The following is a 17,869-nucleotide window of genomic DNA, read 5'->3' as shown; positions in this document are numbered from 1 at the left end:
AGTTCCTGTGTCGTTAATATAGGAATAATTTACTCGTTGTGCTCAATGTCACCTCTGTGCTGTAGGCGCTCCTCCGCTCTGACAGAGGGCGCTGTGCACTGTGACGAGGGCGGAGAAGCCCATATAAGGGTTTTTGTTCCCGGAGCTGCTCGAAGCGCTGTCCACTTCAGCACCACAAGCCGAGCGGAGGGACCGAAGCTGCGGCTCACCATCAGCACCAGCGCACACCCGAGTCCCAGATACACGAATATACTGAGAATACACACCGATATCCGGCAGAAACACCGACCGCAACAGGACAAAGGAGCGGGGACAAGGTAAGAGTTGTTAACATGGCTCAAATAGGATTAAGTTGGAGCAGATTGACGGGCTTCTCCCTTTTCCTCCTGGCTTCATAAATACGGGATAGCAGCATAAGGGGTGTTTACGTTCTGGTTGCGGCCCCGTGTATTTCTCTCCCGTTTGAAGTGACGCGAGGAGGAGCAGTGGCAGAGAAGGCTGAGGGGAGTCCGTGTTTTAGCCAGGCAGCAGCATCTCCGAGCTCTGCGGATGATGCTGAGGTTTTATAACTCCTATTTCCGTCTGTCGATACACAGTGGCCAGCTGGCGCTTGTATGTTGGTCGCACCTCGCTGCGGGACATTTAATATTTCCGGAGCCATTTTTGTTCATGTGGATTAAGGCGCGTGTTGTATTTCATTGAACTGCCTCTCTGCTTGTTTGTGGAACATTTATTTATTTATTTGTTTGTTTGTTTGTTTGTTTATTTCGCTTTTTCAGGGTAAGTTACAATCATGGCTCGTGCTGTACGTGCTTTATTTTTCACTTCTTCCGGACTCCTAAAAAGTATCTTAAAGCTACCACTGATGAAAAAAAATAATAAAAGCATTACAACGCCTTTAAAAAATAAACAATACTTTAGGTAAAAGAGATGCCATTTTCATTATTATGATGTGTGGGTGACGTATAAAACAGAAATATAGTAAAAAATTTACATATTTTGTATTCAAATTTCTTAAAATATAAAACTTTACATTAAAGGTCGTTTAGTTTGGAATACAGGAATTAGACTTGACTTGCTATGTAGTGACTGCAGTCTCAATCATCTAGTAAAAGGTGTTCATTTGAGTTTATCTATCTATCTATCTATCTATCTATCTATCTATCTATCTATCTATCTATCTATCTATCTATCTATCTATCTATCTATCTATCTATCTATCTATCTATCACCATGTAATCATGTCAAATTTGTAGTTTAAAAAATGTCATTTAATTAATGTAAATATTTGGCAAAAAGGATAAAAGGACTGAAGCAACTCAATCTTGGATGTAGATTGAAGCAGGACTTACTCCAGCATCTTTCTTCTGGCCCATAGTCTACAGTCAGCTTAGTGCCTCATTTTTTTAGAATTTTTTTTTTAACGCAAACAAATTATAATTATTTAATAGCTTCAGTTTTTTTTAAAGCATTTTCCACATTATTGCAGACATTAATTATTTTTTTATTGGTCTTCTCTAAAAATGCTTTTATATCCACTGAACAGACCACAAATATTTTATTATATTAGCAGCCGTAAGTGATGATGTAACAGTCTCAGAAATACAGCACAGGACAAAGAGGGAGGTGTGGAGCACACTTACACCTGGCAGCATGATACTGCCATCACCATGCTTTGCTGTGTTGAAAGTGATTTGGTTTTTTGTCTCTTTCAAATGGTGTAAAATATGGATGCAAAATGTTTTACTCTGACAGAATTGCAAAAATCATGAGTGAGTCGTTCCTCTTAATTGATAAGATGTCCACAGCCATCACCATCTACAATAACTCTTTGAAGAAACTTGTGATTTGAGCTACAACAACATTTAAATTCCATTTGGGATCAATAAAGTATTTCTGAATAGAACTGAAACGATTCTGCACCTAAACTCCTAGACACCTGAGGTAAAATAATGGAAAATAAAACAATTTTTGGTTTGGTAAGCAGACAGTTGGTGCTTTTCTCTTGGGCTAATGTGCTGACCACATTTATTTGCTGATCATTTAACATTACTGATAACATTAGAAACTGGGAAGAAAAATTAGGATACGCAGTGCGAGTCTCTCTGCAGCGTCTACATACCAGCTGATTGCATGCCTCCGTCTGTACGAGCGCCCTGCGAATCAGTAATCAGCGCTTGGTTTGCGACATGCTGCTGAGCGGAGGAAGAAAAAAGTCAGCGGGGGTGTGTGTTCTTGTGTGTGTGTGTGTGTATGTGTGTGTTCTTGTGTGTCTGTGTGTGTGTGTGTGTGAGTGTTCTTGTGTGTCTGCGTGTGTGTGTGTGTGTGAGTGAGTGTGTGTGAGAGAGAAAAGGCAGGACGGTGACAACCCTGACCTGATCCCTGTGGCTGCACAGCGCTCCGAGCTCCACTGCGCCGGTCCGACCCGGCCGAGCCAGAACGTGGAGCGTATCTCTAAACGCAGCCTTCCATTTTGTCACAGTGCCGCTATTGGAGAGATAGGACCAGGTGAGGTGAGAGGCTGATAGAGGGATTAGCTTGCATTAGGATGCGGCTGCTCATAGAGGTGTGAGAGAAATGCCATCTTCCGCTGCCTCCTGACTCTCATCCTGCTTCTCGTCTTCGGGAGCATCTGCCTCCTGCCTACCCCACGTTCAGATCAGCGGTGATACCCCCCCCCCCCTTCCCCACCCCGACCGCTCCGCAGCATCTCAGCGACGCTCCTCGCCGTCCCTCCTTGCCTCCGTCGTCTCTCACACATGCACACGCCTCCTCCTTCTGTCCTAATTCCTCTTACTTCAGCTCTCCTGAAGGGCAAAGCCCTGAGGGGTGAGAGAGAGTACGCGGGGGCACATCTGAGCAGGCGGCAGAGCGGAGGAAGGATGTTGAGACGTTTTCTCACAGCGCAGGTCTGAGATTATGTGCCTTTGCGGAAGAAGAGTGTTGCGGTACTTGCAGCGCAGCAGGTCTGTGTTGGCTTGTTCGAAGAAGGCCGTTTTGTATAATGGAGTTTTAAAGCTGCAGGAAAGTCAGCCTCTGAAATTACTTTATGATTTGCAATAATTCAGACGTTGAGGCCCTTGTTCAAAGGATTAAGCAGAAAATCCGGTAGGTTTAAACCTGGATTTTTACTCAAATAATGAGGCTTATCCCCAATATATGTTGAGGCTTGAAATATTCGAAAGTGTTTTTTTTTTTTTTTACATTAGCTTCCAAGAAATGCATTCCATGCTACTGATATTCCACTTACAGCAAAAGTATTCATAAACTTTTCACATCTTGTAACAACACAATACATTTCGTTGGGATTTACAGCCACCTGACATGTTTGCAATATATTTTATTGGGATTTTATCCAACAGAACAACACAGGAGATGCATAGAACGCCGGTTTTCAAGTATGCTTACAGATTCTCATGAGATGTCTGGACTTTGACTGGGCCATTTTAAGACATGAAAACGCTTTGATCTGGTTGAATGTTTTGGGTGATTGTCCTTCTGGAAAGTGAACCTCCAGCCCAGTTTCCAGTCTTTTTCCACTGGGGTTGGTGTTCAGGGTGGTGCAAAGGAAAAATCTTACAAATAAAAAGGAAGAAAGAAATTTAAAAAGTTGACCTTATTGTTAGACAAGTGGGTCTTGGCAAACATTTACTTTTAAATTTAAAGAGGCAAAAATGTTACTAAATTAAATGATAAATTTGATATTTTACTGAATGTCTTACCAGTTCAATATTGTTTTTATGTTTGCCTCTTCCATATATATTTAGCGATATGCAGCTCTGTAAAAACTGGATTGAAAACTTCCTGGTTTTTCCACCAAATATTGATTTCTGAACTCTTCCCGAATTAAAACATTAGTGTTGTTCTCTCTAAATAAACATCAACTTGTTTAATTTGCATTATTTGATTCTGAAAGCCCTGCATCTTTTTTGTGATTTTGACTCATTTTCTGAAAATAAATATTAACTCTTTCCTTGAATTTTGGAAACATGTTGTCAGTAGTTCATAGAATAAAAGGACAATGTTCATTTTACTCAAAAATACCTATAAAAAGTAACATCAGAGAAACTGTTAATTTTGTCTCTGTATTTTTCCATAGCTGTGTTATTATTTGTATATTATTTATTTGTTTACAATACGTATGTGTATTTATAGCCACACTTGTAGTTTTTCATTATTTTTTCTGTCTACTCTTGTAGCCAAGCGACGACATTTCGTTGCCAAATTCACTGTTGTGTTTTTGTGTAGCGACAATAAATTAAGTCCAACTCTACGCCATTAACGCTGCATAACTTGAGATTTACAAGTTGTGTAGACTTAAACAAATAATCATCTGTGGCCAATTTACAGATTCCTCCCCGATCTCCTTTCCTTAAACTTCGCTTTAATTACCTTTCAACAGAGTGGATCAGGAATCCTCGGGGAGAATCCTAACGAATCAGCTCTTTCACACATATTTGGTCTGAAGTATTTTTAATGTTTGTGTCATGTTTTCTCATCTGAAACTTCAAAAGGAAACTTCTCAGTTAAAGCTGACCTCCTTTCTCCTGTCATCGGAGCTTACTGAAACGTTTTCTATAAGGAACTCCCTCCCTCCTCCCCCGCCGCCATCTCTGCTGCCGTCGCGCCGCTCCTTCTGTTCTACGAATGATAACTCTCATCCACTGTCATCCCACACCCTCTGCATGGACACACACGATCACACACACCCTCTCCTACTTTCCTTTGAGGAGTTTGTATTTGATTCTTCATCCCCATCCCTCTCTGTGTTGCAGAGAACACATGCATCACCAAGTGCTGTTTGTTTTTGTTTTTCCCTTGCATTCAGATTCAGTGTGGGAGTTTGTGTTGTTTTTGCTCCGTTTTGCTTCACAGTGAGGTAACTCTCTCTCTCTCTGTCTGTCTGTCTGTCTGTCTCTCTCTCTCTCTCTCTGTCTCTCTGTCCGTCTGTCTCTCTCTCTCTGTCTCTGTCTCTCTCTCTCTCTCTCTCTCTCAGCGTCTGTTGACGCCAGCTTCTGGAGCTAGAGAGCATGACTCATTTCTGATATTCCAAGTTCGAGTCTGTGAATCTCCTCGACGCTGGCAGAGATTGCCAACATTAGCCACTCTACAACTGCGTAGAGCTCGCTCTCTTAGTTCGGTGCTTCAGCTTCTACACCCACCTAACATGTTAGCAGAGCAAATCTATACTCCCCAGCCTGTGATGGAAAAAAAAAAAAAAAGAAGAGCCACTCTATTCCAGCCTCTCTTTCCCATCTCTCCCTACTGCAGCTGTCTTTTTATACGCTAATGGTTTGTTCAAGCTCTTGACAGTTGGGTGATACAGATTATTTGCAGCAGTGATGGCAGAAGAGGACCTGCGCTCTAAATGTGTTGGTTTGTGTGAGTTTAGAAGGAAGAGAAGCCAAACTAGAGACTAATTTGTAGTTTTTGCGAGCTACTTTACTGACAGACAGCAAATGAGTTTGTTTAAAAAAAACTAAAATATATGAACCTACTTTTATCAACATTTTGGGCGACACCATCAGTTGTTGTCGAGCGCTGCTAATCCACCTCATTTGCTTTGCCACTGCTTTTTAAATCTAAGTATTTCCATGTGATTGGAGAGTCATTGGAGTTGAGGATAAGAGCGTTATCAGATTTGGGAATACTAAATTATAATACCATATTTGGTTCTGTATGTATAAATTTGATCTTTTGTGGGTGAATTGGAGAAAAGCCACAATAATTCCAAACTTGTTCATATAATCCAATTTTTTTTCTAAACTATTAAAAATATTCCCCGTATAACCAACCCACTCTAAAAATAGTACGGTTGAAATGCACAACTTAAAAACCCAAACAGTATTTTGTTACATTTTAACCCCAACAATTAGATTTAAGTAGCTACATCAGAGCATTGGCTGTGAATTCACGGTAAAACAATACATTCTAGCTTCAAATTAACACCTTTCTGTTTTCTCCTTTTCCTCCTGGGAAGTGTTATTTGGCCAAGCCGGCAGTGTTGATGGTTTATACTGCCGGCTAGACGTCATCACAACAACAGCGCTTGATGGGATGCCTCATGCGCACCATGTAGAACAAAACCTTTAAATCCACGCCGGCAGAGAAACGGGGAAATAAAATCAGCCACTTGGCAAATTTTAAAGAGCCTGTGATGTGGAAGCAGGATTTCTGTACTGGAAGCCACATTGGCACGTACACGGTCCAATGAAAGGATTGTGCTCCTCAATTCATGACGCAACCACTAAAATGTCCGTCCCGGACTGCAATAAATGATCATAAAATAATACACATTAGAGCTTTTTCTGCTTTCCGAGCGGGAGACGTTATTGATGCTCGCCAAAAGCTTTCTCATCTGACAACACTGGCGGGCGAGCAGCCGGGTCGAGGCACAACAGACCCAGACAGCCGAGCTGAAGTGCACATTACTGTGATTGGCAGTGAAGAGGCAGTGCAATTTCAGACAGAAGCAGCAAATGAAATGTAGGCTCAGAATTAAAGCTTTTACTGTCAAAGGAAAGGAGCCGTCCGGGGACTGCTCCGCGTAAGTCATTATACTCTTGGCAGCAATGCACTCAGACATATCCCAACGGCTTTGCTGACCCGCATTACCTGGTATTAAGCTGGAAGGAGGCTTTCCTGCTGGGCGAATTCATTTTCTTTATATAAGCTTTTTGAGCGGGAGGGGTTTTGTAGAGATGCACCGACCAGGCGAGCAGAGGAAAGTTTGGGTACCGATCATCGATCAGCTGATCAGATACAAAAATTACAAACTAAATATTCCTACTGTTTTTGTTTTATGAAGGCGCCAACCTACAGAGTGTGGTTTGCTGCACTTCTTTGTGTTTAATAAGAATACCAGGTCGAGGTATTTGGACCTTTTTCAAGGCACAAAAGATACAGACAGCTGAAGGAAACTGTTTAAAAGCTACAGTTAATAAACTACAAGCTGCATGTAAGTTAAGCAGATTACCGCAGGCTGGCTACCTGAGCTGACAGCCCAACTAACTAGTCAGCTAAAAGTAAGTTGTTGTGCATCCAGGGTTGCAGAGATAGATGGTATTCAATATATTTACTTTATTGGTGACATTATGCTGACTAAAAATCTCTATTTTTAGGTTGGATTGTCTTGTAATTCCTTAGTTTTTTAAAAATAAACATAAAACTACTAATTCTGCCATTGAAAAATCAGATTTGTCAAACTATTTGATTGGTGCAGCTTTAAGTTTTTTTCCTCTTTATGTTACTATCTTCACCTTTATTATACTCTCACCTGACCCGTCATAATCCTGTATTATTTTTGGCCTTTCATAAAACATCGCTTTCTCTTGGAGATCACACCAGTCAATTTAGGGTTAATTGAGTTTTTCTCTCAGTACTTTTCAGGACAGAACTTGAGGTTTCGGGTCAGCAACCCGACTGTGAGGAGTATTTAAGCCGAGATGGAAGATCAAGAGACCGTCTGCTTCATCTCCTGATCAAAGACGGCTCCGCCCCAGATACATCCTCATCAAGAGGCAGGGAAGAAAAAAGACATTAAATTTAAAACAGGCTGCGATTTGAATAATTTATACCTCCTTTTCTCTTTTCTAAAATCAACTTTTCACACTGATAAACGTTAAATAATAACCACCCGCTGAAGTTTTAGTGGAAAGCCTAACATTAGTCTTGCTTTTACTTCTGTATCTGCTGTTTTTTTGGCAGTAGACTGATGTTCTGTCAAGTGATCATCTGTGTGTGGGCACGGGGGATGTCTGTTTTGATGTGTGTGTGTGTATATGTGTGCTGTGAAGAGCTCATGAAACTGCATTGTTGAAGTCAATGCAGTCAAGAAAAGAGGCTGCGCTCATTTTCGAGTCGAGCCCTTTTGAAGCGTTCACACTGTTACTCCTCAAAGGGCACGGTTTGACTGCTTGTTAGCAATCTTCTGGCTCTGAGTGAGTGTATCGTGTGTGTGTGTGCGTGTGTGTTTGCGATTGGTCCCCCAAAGGACCATCTTCCTCTATCCAACTGATTCCAGAGCAGCTTTGAAGTTGCAAACTTCTAGAAGGAGAAGTGAAGGAGGGAGCTAAAGAGTAAGAAGGGGAAAACAAAGGTGGACGGATGAAGGGGGAAGAGCGGTTAAATACTTAATTCCTTTTATTCCAGCACTCGTAGTTCATCTCTGAACCTTTCTGCCCTCATAATTTAGGAACGATGTCACAACGTGCACGTTCATCCATTCTCTGGGGAACGAATGAGGCTCTGTTTGAGACTTATCAGGGCCGTTCATGTCAGCCAGCTGATAAATAATGAAGCGGATCGGCGTCCAGTTACGTCAGGTGACTGCTGTGTACATTTCAGGAGCAGTTTGTGTGTTTGTGTGTGGGTGTGGGGGTCGGACACAGGAAAGAATAGAGAGAGGGGCAGCGGCAGCAGCTGCTACGCCCAACACAAAACCATCTGCTGCTCACTCCAAGGTATTAAACACACACACACACACACACACACACACACACACACACACACACACACCTATACTGGTTTTGGTGTACTAGCAGGACACTTTTTTCAAACCAGTTTTTTGCAACACTAAACGGACACCCCTTTCCACTTATGCTAGAAAGACGTAGTAAGTTGTCAAAAATCTTGTTAGAGTTACACAACATAGATCTCACTTAAAAATTTAGATACACACTTCAGAACTCAAAATACAAGAATGTGACCCAATGCTGTATTAAAAGGACAAACGATAATGAGGTGCTTGGCTCCGCCCATGACACCAACAGTAATTGTCAGGGCCAATTTTATTTATCAGGACCATGGCATACACATACAAAAAACATAAAATTTATGTGCATTAAGAAGTCCAAAAATGGAAATATGGACTATAACTAGTCCATATTTCTGTGGAGTGCATTTGTCATCCCATGAGATGTCTGAATCATCTACGGAATCAGGAGCATACTCCTCTTCTGATGATATCGCTTCACTTGAACTTTGTTCTGGACAGACCTGTTGATTAAAAACATATTTTGTATACATTGAAAGCGTTTCAGCAAGAATATTTCTACTAAAAGCTTACCAGTGATGTCCTCCTTTTATTTACAATAACACATTTTGTGCAGGGACTGGTTGCAAACTAGACAGAGAAAAGTAAGAATTGACAAAGGGAAGTAGCATAAGTATTTAAAAAGTCAGTGCTGCACTATGACTCAATTTCAACATACAGCACAACTAGACATGGAAGATCATATTCAAAAGATGAACCCAATTCCCATTCTCAAAAAAATTACCTTTACATCACACACCACTCCATTTCAGAGGTGAAAACAGTCCTTCAAATAAAACATTTTTCTAAACTTGACATTTCATCATGGATGATATCATGATCTCACACACAGTTAACCACCGTTAACCGAAAAAAGTGTAATCTTAAAATAAGAATTTGATCCTGACACTTGTGTAGGTATCAAAACCAATGAATTGTTATGATTAATTGTTTTGAATCGCAATAACCATGTGTTTGAACAGTACTTAGTATTCTCATGACTATTTTAGAAAATAAAAAGGTCATTGAGATAAAACTTATGTCAGGTGAGTTGCCAGAAAATAATTTGCATGCATCCAACTCAGCAGCCTGACAAGGCATCTCTATGGAGAGCTAAAATGAAGGGATAAACACTGAATGATTGTTTCTAAAAATAAAACAATGTCCACCTAATGTATGAACCTATCCAGTTTATTACAGAGGATCCATGTGTCTGTGCTCATCTGAACTCAACTTTCATTCTTTTCTTCATGTAATTTCAAAACTCAGTCCTCCAAATTTCTGCACCTTACATGATGAGTATTACACAAGACCAGTGTGTTTGAATAGTACTTAATATTATTTCAATGACTTTATATAAGAAACAAAGTTGGTTGTTGGAGACCAAAAATACCTCTGGAGGGTTGGTTGAACTGGATCCGCATACATCCACGTCACCAGCCTGACACAGTTCATCTTTGGAAATCTGAAATGTAAAGAACACTCACTAAATGTGAGTTTGTTGCCAATGTAGAGAACAGTCCTCCCTATTCCTGCACCTTACATTTTGAGTATTACACTGGACCCATGTGTATGTCCACTCCTAAATGTGACTTTCATTCTTCTGTACTTGTAATTTCAATACTCAGTCCTCCCTATTCCTGCACCTTATATTTTGAGTACTACACAGGACCCGTGTGTATGTGCGTTTCTAAATGTAATTTTCATTCTTTTCTACCTGTAATTTCAAAATTCAGGTTTCCAAATTTCTGCAATTTACATGATGAGTATTACATAAGACCAGTGTGTATGTGCACTCCTAAATGTGACTTTCATTTTTCTGTACTTGTAATTTCAATACTCAGTCCTCACTATTCCTGCACCTTATATTTTGAGTATTACACAGGACCTGTGTGTATGTGCGTTTCTAAATGTAATTTTCATTCTTTTCTACCTGTAATTTCAAAATTCAGGTTTCCAAATTTCTGCAACTTACATGATGAGTATTACACAAGACCAGTGTGTATGTGCACTCCTAAATGTGACTTTCATTTTTCTGTACTTGTAATTTCAATACTCAGTCCTCACTATTCCTGCACCTTATATTTTGAGTATTACACAGGACCTGTGTGTATGTGCGTTTCTAAATGTAATTTTCATTCTTTTCTACCTGTAATTTCAAAATTCAGGTTTCCAAATTTCTGCAACTTACATGATGAGTATTACACAAGACCAGTGTGTATGTGCACTCCTAAATGTGACTTTCATTTTTCTGTACTTGTAATTTCAATACTCAGTCCTCACTATTCCTGCACCTTATATTTTGAGTATTACACAGGACCTGTGTGTATGTGCGTTTCTTAATGTAATTTTCATTCTTTTCTACCTGTAATTTCAAAATTCAGGTTTCCAAATTTCTGCAACTTACATGATGAGTATTACACAAGACCAGTGTGTATGTGCACTCCTAAATGTGACTTTCATTTTCAAATGTACTTGTAATTTCAATACTCAGTCCTCACTATTCCTGCACCTTATATTTTGAGTATTACCTAACAGGACCTGTGTGTATGTGCGTTTCTAAATGTCATTTTCATTCTTTTCTACCTGTAATTTCAAAATTCAGGTTTCCAAATTTCTGCAACTTACATGATGAGTATTACACAAGACCAGTGTGTATGTGCACTCCTAAATGTGACTTTCATTTTTCTGTACTTGTAATTTCAATACTCAGTCCTCACTATTCCTGCACCTTATATTTTGAGTATTACACAGGACCTGTGTGTATGTGCGTTTCTAAATGTCATTTTCATTCTTTTCTACCTGTAATTTCAAAATTCAGGTTTCCAAATTTCTGCAACTTACATGATGAGTATTACACAAGACCAGTGTGTATGTGCACTCCTAAATGTGACTTTCATTTTTCTGTACTTGTAATTTCAATACTCAGTCCTCACTATTCCTGCACCTTATATTTTGAGTATTACACAGGACCTGTGTGTATGTGCGTTTCTAAATGTTTTTTTCTTTTCTACCTGTAATTTCAAAATTCAGGTTTCCAAATTTCTGCAACTTACATGATGAGTATTACACAAGACCAGTGTGTATGTGCACTCCTAAATGTGACTTTCATTTTTCTGTACTTGTAATTTCAATACTCAGTCCTCACTATTCCTGCACCTTATATTTTGAGTATTACACAGGACCTGTGTGTATGTGCGTTTTTAATGTAATTTTCATTCTTTTCTACCTGTAATTTCAAAATTCAGGTTTCCAAATTTCTGCAACTTACATGATGAGTATTACACAAGACCAGTGTGTATGTGCACTCCTAAATGTGACTTTCATTTTTCTGTACTTGTAATTTCAATACTCAGTCCTCCCTATTCCTGCACCTTACATTTTGAGTATTACACAGGACCTGCGTGTATGTGCGCTTCTAAATGTAGCTTTCATTCTTTTGTACTTGTAATTTCAAACCTCAGTTCTCTCCTTTTATGCAGCTTACATATCAAGTGTTACGCAAGACTTGTGTGTTTGAACAGTACTTAACATCATATCAAAAACTGTATTTTAGAAAATAAGTTGGTCGTTGGAGACCAAAATTACCTCTGGATGGTTGATTGAACAGGACCCGCCTGAATCCACGTCACCAGCCTGACACGGTTCATCTTTGGAAATCTGAAATATAAAGAACACTCACTGAATATGAGTTTGTTCCCAATTTAGAAAACAGTCCTCCCTATTCCTGCCCCTTACATTTTGAGTATTACACAGGACCTGTGTGTATGATCGCTTCTAAAACAGCTTTCATTCTTCTGTACTTGTAATTTCAAAACGTAGTCCTCCTTATTCCGGCACCTTACATTTTGAGTATTACACTGGACCTGTGTGTATGTGCGCTTCTAAATGTAACTTTCATTCTTTTGTACATGTAATTTCAAAACTCAGTCCTCCCTTTTTATGCAGCTTACATATCAAGTATTACACAAGACCTGTGTGTTTGAACCGTACTTAACAGTCATCCCCAACCACAGGCCGCAGATCAGTACCAGTCCGTGAACCAATTGGTACCGGGCCGCACAAGAAAAATATTTTCGTGTTACATATTGTCTGAGTATGGAGGATCGTTTATTTTGAAAACCCTTTAACCGGATTCTCTCGGTTACGTCTTGCTCACCAACATTGAGCCCACAATGAGTAAGAAAGCGATATGTTAGGAAAGTTTCTTTGGAAAAGGGGAAAAGGACCAGAGACAGGAGAGTGGATTTATCCTGGACTTGTAGGTGACTCCCATGTTCCAAGCCCACTCTGCATAATATGTACCGGCTTACAAATGAGGCAATGGAGCTTCAAACTGCTTTGCCATTACACCCTCTGCATTGTGTGTCATCGTTTCCAAGGTCGGATCATCTCATTGCAGAGAAACAAGCTCAGGACTCCCATTAATTTGTCATTGTCGTAAGTTAAAATTTTCATGAAAATAAATATTCGTTTTTGTGGCATTTTCAAATCTTATATTGAAGGGATGTGTGAACGTTAGCATAGCGACTAGAGTCAGAGAGCATTATGGCAGTGATCGAGACGAGAAAAGAGGAGTATAGCTTGTAAGTCTTAAGTCTGGTTCACACGGCAAGATTTTAGGATTGTCAGACGATTTTCCAAATTCTGTGACCACAGAGCTGATAAAAGTACAACAGGTTTATGTGTCCAGCCACATAACAGGAGCAAATCTTGCCATGTGAGCAGGCTTTAGTACAAAATGATGTCACAACTACAATCTACCTGCAATGCATATAGCTAGTGTAAGCATCAAGCCTTGACTGAATGAATAGCCTTGTGTCACGTTAATTTAATGATGGATAGCTGAAAAGTTACCGGGTTTATCAACTGTGGTAGCAATTTTGCTCCAACTCCACTCGTCATCATTTCTGTGGATATTCTTTGTACAAAATGCTGAATAAACATTCATGCTGTTTCTACATATCTCCGATGTCCACCGGACTCATTTTGGGCATGTCAGCTCAGCTGTTTGGGATTCCCCTCCATGAGCTACGTCACAGCGTTTTCTGATTGGCTGCCTGTCAAATTGAACAGGTTGAGTTCTAGCTCCCAATCAAGGAAAACCCTACAAGCTGTGAGAATATGCCCGATTTTAGATCGGAGCAGTCCCAATGTTCCAACGACTGGATGTGATCAGTCTTAGCATGCCATAGATGGCAGGATGAACGGTTACGATTATCGCAAGCAACGTTCTAAGATTGTTGTAAGGAGAAATTCGGGGTAAAAAAAGAAGAACCCGAGCCACAGAAAAATGGCCAAGTCTTCACCGGTCCGCGGTGATAAAAAGGATGGGGACCACTGGTACTTAATATCATTTCAAAGACTTTATCTTAGAAAATAAGTTGGTCGATGGAGACCAAAATTACCTCTGCAAGGTTGGTTGAACAGAATCCGCATGCATCCACGTCACCAGCCTGACACAGTTCATCTTTGGAAATCTGAAATGTAAAGAACACTCACTAAATGTGAGTGTTCCCAATGTAGAAAACAGTCCTCTCTATTCCTGCACCTTACATTTTGAGTATTACACAGGACCTGTGAGTATGTGTCCTTCTCAATGTAACTTTCATTCTTCTGTACTTGTAATTTCGAAACTCAGTCCTCCCTATTCCTGCACCTTACATTTTGAGTATTACACAGGACTTGTGTGTATGTGCGCTTCTAAATGCAATTTTCATTTTTCTATACTTGTAATTTCAAAACTCAGTCCTCTCTTTTTATGCAGCCAACATATTTAATATTAGACAACACCTATGTGTTTTAACAGTACTTAATATCATTTCAATTACTTTATTTTAGAGAATAAGTTGGTCGATTGAGACCAAAATTACCTCTGTAGGATTGGTTGAACAGAATCCACATGCATCCATGTCACCACCCTGACACAGTTCATCTTTGGAAATCTGAAATGTAAGAACACTCACTAAATGTGAGTTTGTTCCCAATGTAGAAAACAGTCCTTATTCCTGCACCTCACATTTTGAGTATTACACAGGACCTGAGTATTTGTGCTTCTCAATGTAACTTTCATTCTTCTGTACTTGTAATTTCGAAACTCAGTCCTCCCTATTCCTGCACCTTACATTTTGAGTATTACACAAGACCTGTGAGTACTCCTGATCAAAATCTTAAGACCAGTCAAAAAATTGCAAGAATTTGCATTTTGCACTATTGGATCTTAAGTCCAAATTAGAGCTTCACAATGTTAAAGGAAAAAATCAGTGCAAGAGACAAGAACTTTTGAGCAGGCAATTTTCTGAAAACTGCATTTACACTCAAACATGATTTTTTTCAGCTGATCAAAAGTTTAAGACCATAGTCTTTAAAAGCCAAAAGATGTGCCAAACTCTGGATTCCATGTCATTTTCTGTCAAGTCTTTACACTGTCAAGACCTCGTGATGGCAAAAGCAAAAAAGCACACTGACTTTGAACGTAGTAGGATTGCTGAGCTGCATAAGCAAGGCCTCTCACAATGTGCCATCGCTGCTGAGGTTAGACGCAGTAAGACAGTCATTTTGCATTTTTTAAATGATCCTGAGGGTTATGGAACAAAAAAGTCAAGTGGTAGACCCAAAACAATTTCACCAGCTCTGAGCCACAGGATCGATTGGCTGTACGTCAAGACACGGGACGATCCTCTACCCAAATTAAGGCCATTACTGGTGCTGACTGCAGCCCAATAACCATCAGACCGCATCTGCGAGAGAAAGAAGGGCTTCAGAAACAAAACACAAAAAACGTCTTCAAAGGCCATGTCTTCTTTAACGCCACAAAATTTCCCGTTTGGACTTTGCAAGGGTGCGCCAAACATGGGACATTGAAAGGTGGAAGAAAGTTATCTTCTCTGATGAGAAAACATTTAACCTTGATGGTCCTGATGGCTTCCAACGTTACTGGCATGACAAGGAGATCCCACCTGAGATGTTTTCTACATGGCACAGTGGTGGGGGCGCATCATGATTTGGGGTGCGTTTTCCTTCAATGGAACAATTGAGCTTCAGGTTGTGCAGGTTCATAAGGGAGATGTTGCAGCGGGAATCCCTCATGACTGAGGGCCCTTGTCTGTGTGGTAATGATTGGGTTTTTCAACAGGACAATGCTGCAGTTCACAATGCCCGCCTGACAAGGGAGTTCTTCCAAGAGAATGACATCACTCTTTTTGAACATCGTGCATGTTCCCCGGATCTAAACCCAATTGAGAACATTTGGGGATGGATGGCAACGAAGTTTACAAAAATGGACATCAGTTCCAGACAGTGAATGCCCTTCGTGAAGCCATCTTCAACACTTGGAGCAACGTTTCCACTAGCCTCCTGGAAACATTGGCATCAAGCATGCCTAAATGATTGAAGTCATCAACTTCAATCATTCTTGAAGAGCTACCATTCTTGTAGCTCCACAAGAATGGTGGAGCTACTCATTACTGAGTCCTTTTTTTGACACTCTGATTTCTGTTTTGGGGGTTTCTCTGGTTTTTTTGAGCTATGGTTTTAAACTTTTGATCAGCTGAAAAAATCATGTTTGAGTGTAAATGCAGTTTTCAATGAATTCCCCACTCAAAGTTTTTGTCTATTATGCTGATTTCTTCTAACATTGTGAAGCTCTACTTAGAACCTTCTTAAGATCCAATAGTGCGAAATGTAAATTCTTGCAGTTTTTTAACTGGTCTTAAGATTTTGATCAGGAGTGTATGTGTGCTTCTAAATGTTTTCATTCTTCTATACTAGTAATTTCAAAACTCAGTCCTCCCTTTAATCCAGCTAACATATTTAGTATTACACAACACTATGTATTTGAACAGTACTTAATATCATTTCAATTACTTTATTTTAAAGAACAAGTGGTCGATGGAGACCAAAATTACCTCTGCAAGGGTTGGTTGAACAGAATCCGCATGAATCCACGTCACCAGCCTGAACACAGTTCATCTTTGGAAATCTGAAATGTAAAGAACACTCACTAAATGTGAGTTTGTTCCCCAATGTAGAAAACAGTCCTCCCTATTCCTGCACCTTACATTTGAGTATTACACAGGACCTGTGTGTATGTGTGCCTCCTCAATGTAACTTTCATTCCTTCTGTACCTGTAATTTCAAAACTCAGTCCTCCCTATTCCTGCACCTTACATTTTTGAGTATTACACAGGACCTGTGTGTATGTGTGCTTCTAAATGTAATTTTCATTCTTCTATACTTGTAATTTCAAAACTCAGTCCTCCCTTTTAATCCAGCTAACATATTTAGTATTACACAACACCTATGAGTTTGAACAGTACTTAATATGATTTCAATTACTTTATTTTAGAGAATAAGTTGGTCGATGGAGACCAAAATTACCTCTGCAAGGGTTGGTTGAACAAAATCCGCATGCATCCACGTCACCAGCCTGACACAGTTCATCTTTAGAAATCTGAAATGTAAAGAACACTCACTATATGTGAGTTTGTTCCCAATGTAGAAAACAGTCCTCCCTATTCCTGCACCTTACATTTTGAGTATTACACAGGACCTGTGTGTATGTGTGCTCCTCAATGTAACTTTCATTCTTCTATACTTGTAATTTCAAAACTCAGTCCTCCCTATTCCTGCACCTTACATTTTGAGTATTACACAGGACCTGTGTGTGTATGTGCGCTTCTAAATGTAATTTTCATTCTTCTATACTTGTCATTCCAAAACTCAGTCCTCCTTTTTATGCAGCTAACATATCTAGTATTACACAACACATGTGTGTTTGAACAATATTTAATATCATTTCAATTACTTTATTTTAGAGAATAAGTTGGTCGTTGGAGACCAAAATTACCTCTGGAGGGTTGGTTGAACAGGATCCGCATGTCCACATCACCAGCCTGACGGTTCAACTTTGGAAATCTGAAATGAAGGGATGTACACTGAATTATTCCATAAATAAAGTCCACCAACTGTATGAGCAAAGCACCTTTAGCTGAACACACCTCTACCTGTAGGTACACATAATAAGTAGGATAAACTTTAAACAATGCAGATATATCAAATAGTAGCAAATGAAATTAAAATCAGTCAATTGATCTAATTGTATGTCTTTCTGTGGTTACTTAAACATTTTTTGTCAACTGAATGCAACTCAATTATTTTTGTACTTGCAACATTAACTGTAAATTTCAAAACTCAGTCCTCCCTATTGTTTTTGTTCATTGTTTTCCAGGAACAAGAAAAAACTATTTGAGTAATATATATATATATATATATATATATATATATATATATATATATATATATATATATATATATATAAGCTTTTGTATTTTGAGC

General features: G+C 39.5%; 1 protein-coding gene and 2 long non-coding RNA genes across 5 annotated transcripts in view; 1 reads left to right on the top strand and 2 right to left on the bottom strand.

The window, feature by feature from the left end:
* The first annotated feature begins 137 nt into the window (after nucleotides 1–137).
* Nucleotides 138–17,869, top strand: part of srrm3 (serine/arginine repetitive matrix 3) — a 97,260-nt gene continuing 79,528 nt past the window's right edge. For all 3 annotated transcript variants that reach the window (XR_535402.3, XM_008428135.3, XM_008428133.3), the window contains exon 1: nucleotides 138–317. The gene's annotated coding sequence lies outside the window, so the exon portion shown is untranslated. The remainder of the gene's footprint in view (nucleotides 318–17,869) is intronic.
* LOC145554848 (uncharacterized) lies at nucleotides 8,741–10,000 on the bottom strand. The gene is made up of 2 exons (XR_014090876.1): nucleotides 9,927–10,000; nucleotides 8,741–9,124 (listed from the first exon to the last, which is right to left on the bottom strand). It is a non-coding gene; the product is annotated as an uncharacterized LOC145554848 (long non-coding RNA).
* Nucleotides 11,828–16,484, bottom strand: LOC145554849 (uncharacterized). The gene is made up of 4 exons (XR_014090877.1): nucleotides 16,441–16,484; nucleotides 14,407–14,478; nucleotides 13,942–14,013; nucleotides 11,828–12,193 (listed from the first exon to the last, which is right to left on the bottom strand). It is a non-coding gene; the product is annotated as an uncharacterized LOC145554849 (long non-coding RNA).

The sequence above is a fragment of the Poecilia reticulata genome, chromosome 14 (genome assembly GCF_904066995.2).
Source record: "Poecilia reticulata chromosome 14, P_reticulata-male-v2, whole genome shotgun sequence".
Classification (NCBI taxonomy): Eukaryota; Metazoa; Chordata; class Actinopteri; order Cyprinodontiformes; family Poeciliidae; genus Poecilia; species Poecilia reticulata.
The sequence above is the reverse complement of the archived record's forward strand: the minus strand, read 5'-3'. Positions and strand labels throughout refer to the sequence as shown.